The sequence below is a fragment of the Solanum tuberosum genome, unplaced genomic scaffold (assembly GCF_000226075.1).
Source record: "Solanum tuberosum cultivar DM 1-3 516 R44 unplaced genomic scaffold, SolTub_3.0 scf00365, whole genome shotgun sequence".
NCBI classification, from domain to species: Eukaryota; Viridiplantae; Streptophyta; class Magnoliopsida; order Solanales; family Solanaceae; genus Solanum; species Solanum tuberosum.
Genome location: NW_006239290.1, coordinates 20,937 through 24,720, shown reverse-complemented (window position 1 = coordinate 24,720; position 3,784 = coordinate 20,937). Strand labels below are relative to the sequence as shown.

General features: G+C 35.2%; 1 pseudogene; it reads left to right on the top strand.

Annotated features, from left to right (window-relative positions):
- The first annotated feature begins 253 nt into the window (after positions 1–253).
- On the top strand, positions 254–3,528 carry LOC102583808 (endoribonuclease Dicer homolog 2-like; annotated as a pseudogene).
- Positions 3,529–3,784: the final 256 nt, after the last annotated feature.

Below are 3,784 nucleotides of genomic sequence, written 5' to 3'. Positions count from 1 at the left end.
TATATATATATATGTTGTTGTTGTTTTAACAAGTGGCATATCAGTTCTAACTCGCAAAGTTGAAAGGGTGTATCAAACCTTTTTCCTTTTTCATAAAGATCATTATTTTATGCATTTTTTTCTCCTAGTTTGATTTGTAAGCTTCTTTTGGTAGACAAATATGCTGCTTTTATGTATGATCACTTGGTTGTCATTTTCTTGGAGTGTTTTTTGTTTCATTATATTTGTTTGATCCAATGATTTTGTAGATAACATGTCGATGGTGCGAGTTAATGATGTCGTCTGTGGAAACCAACAACTCTCTGTTGATCCTTTGCCTTTTGCAAGAAGGTTGGAATCTTTACATTGATTGAAAAAAAAGAATTTTCATTCGAAAAAAGTGAAATTTTGTAATGTATGTGTTGATTTTGTTATGTAGTTATCAGTTGGAAGCCTTGGAGGCTGCATTAAAGTAGAACACAATTGTTTACTTGGAGACTGGTTCTGGAAAGACCTTGATTGCTATTATGCTTCTTAGAAGTTATGCTTACCGTCTTCGAAAACTGTCTCCTTATATAGCTGTTTTCTTGGTTCCGACTGTTGTTCCGGTGTCTCAGGTATACACTTAAAATTTCTCTCTTGTCTAGTGTTAGCTAAGGTGCACTTAAGCCCTGAAGTGAGGCTAAAAACGCGTTGAGCGCTTTGACTCCTTTTATGTGTGCTTCAGTGTCGTCATTAAGGCTCTAAGACATATTAAAGAGGTGAAGACGCTAAACTATTGATATTTGATCACTTTATAGTAAAAACAATCAATTTCTTTATTCATATATTTGTATGTTTTCTCCATTTGTGCCTTTTCTCAATAAAGCTCGCGCTTTATTTGCTCTTTGCACTTAATGCCCCAACAAATCTTCGAGTTTTTTTGCTTTGTCTAAAGAAGGAACTCTTTTTTTCCCATTAGTTGTCTCATGCTTTGAGTTTGTTGTACTGTTTGAGGTTCAAAACTGTCTATTTGACTAGTACTAATGCTGTTGATTTTGTGATTACAAGCAAGGAGATGCTCTGATGATGCATACTAACTTGAAAGTCAGAACATATTGGGGAGAAATAGGGGTTGATTTATGGGATGCTGCTACATGGAAACATCAAGTGGACGGCCACGAGGTGTGTATGAACTATATTTTATCTTTCGTGATAAATTATTAATAGTTGCTTGAGTCGTCATTGTTTGTCTTACGATCCTTTTTTTGGCGTGGCTCTCTTTGAATTAAGTTAGGCATTATATATATATTACTTGTATGTATGTGTCCTCTTTGAATTAAGTTAGGCATTGTATATATATTACTTGTATGTATGTGTCATAAGTAATCGCCACAAGGTTTCGTCTTTCAGGTAGTTGCTATGACTCCGGCTATACTACTTTCTGCTTTGAGGCACAACTTTTTGCAGATAGATATGATTAAAGTTATAATGTTTGATGAGTGCCACAATGCACGAGGCAAACACCCCTATGCAAGCATAATGATGGTACGTTGTTCGTCTGAGCATCATGACTTAGTATGGTGCTTGAGCAATTCTTGTCTTAGATGATTGAATATTGTTGCTATTCCTAGAATTTTATCATCGCCAATTAGCCCGTGAGAGTGCACAACTTCCAAGAATATTCGGGATGACTGCTTCCCCTATTAAGTCTAAAGGTTGATGAAATTTGAGATGTTACTATATCATACTGTTAAGTAACTGGTTTTCTCATTTCTGTGAATTCTCATGTTTGTGCAAGTCTTAGCACCCTAGATAGTTATTGGTGAAAGATTCGTGACCTCGAGAATCTTATGCATTCTAAGGTTCCCTCAGAGTTGCACTAATTTTCTTCTTGTCATATCTTTTGTATAAGAAGAAAGACATAAACACATATTTAGATAGATATATATTCAGTTCGTCTAATTGTGATCTCCTTTTGCAAATGAAGGTATACACATATAGCAGTGAAGCTGTTTTGGCAGAGTATATCCCGTTCTCAAATCCGAACCTGAAGATATATAAACGCGTAGATATTCCTTCCACATTATCTAAAAGTTTAGCTCATGACATGGAAAGGTTGAAAGAAAAGGTAAACATTAATTCAACATATGGATCAGTCAGTTTTTCTCTTATAATTTTTGTTGTTTTAACTTCTCTTATCTTTGCAGCATGAATGTTCGATTTCAAAATCAAATGTCTTATAAGAGTGCTGGATATGCAAAAAGACGTCTATCAAAACTTTATTCCGCTTTTTTATTTTGTTTGAGTGAGATGGGTGTTTGGCTGGCTTTCAAGGTAAAATTTGTTCCTTGCTAGTGTTTTTAAAAAAATCCCTTTAGCCTTGATCATTTTCCGAGCATGACTTTTGTTTTGAACCAGGCAGTAGAGTTCTTGTCTCAAGAAGAAACTGACTTCTTTTCGTGGGGAGAGTTAGATGTATGTGCTCAAACAATCATTAGATATTTTAGTTTGGATGCATCTAAGGTTTTCTCGGCTTGCTTACCTTCTGGTGTAACAGTTAGCAATACCCATTTTATACATGTTTTCGATTTCTTTATGTTATCTGTCTCTCTCACTCACTCACTCTCTCTTCGCTGCAAACATAGGTCCACATTGGTCAATTGGTGGTGATATTCTGGCAAATACGGATATTGGATATTTGTCATCGAAAGTTCATTGTCTTCTAGAGTCTCTTCTCGAGTACAGATAAGAGCGGTTGAATATTAAATATACTAATTAGTCATTTTATGTACTTGTTGGCACTTCTTGTGAACTTTTGTATATGATCCACCAGGGACCTAAAGGATTTGAGATGTATCATATTTGTTGAGAGAATTATTACAGCCATTGTTCTTCGATCTCTACTGAATGAGTTGCTTCCGGAACTAAGTGGTTGGAGAACTGAGTACACAGCAGGACATGCTTCTGTGGTTCAGTCACAGAGTAGGAAAATACAGAATAAAATTGTTAAAGAATTTCGAAAGGGTGTGGTAAGTACATTTTTGGTTTATTTTTGCTTTTTGGATTATTTCTGAAGATTTAAAGGTCGTTATATATCCATGCAAATGCTGCAGGAAAATATTATTGTCGCGACATCTATTCTTGAAGAAGGCTTGGATGTTCAAAGTTGCAACCTTGTCATTCGATTTGATCCCTCAGCTACTGTTTGTAACTATATACAATCTCGTGGAAGAGCTCGAATGTAGAACTCCGACTTTCTCCTGATGGTCAAAAGGTATATTTTGTGCAATGATAAACTTTGGAAGATTTGATTATATCTATAGACTGATCATTTCTCATTTTGACTCAAATCGTAGCGGGGATGATTCAACTCTTACTCAAATGCAAAACTTTATGGCTAGTGGGGAGATGATGCGGCAAGAATCATTACGTCATGCTTCTATTCAATGTTCACCACTAGAAGATGAAATGTATGATGAGCCTTGCTACAAAGTCGAAAGCACATGAGCAATTGTCACCCTCAATTCTAGTCACTTTAACTCACACCTCACAATTTATGGTCTATGAACATGAAGATATAGTTGCGGAGGATATTGACCAACAAATGGCTCAAAGTAACAATGTTGGTTCGTCTTCTCGGTCACATGATCGAGAAATGCAAGTTTAACGTGAGGAAATTGTCCGTACTATGTGGGAGGATTATATTAAAGACTAGTACACTACAATTTATGTTCAATTTTTTTTATTAAATTAAAGTTAGATGAAACAATTACTTAAGTGGAGAACAAATAATTTTGTAATAATTTATTATGCGATTTTATAA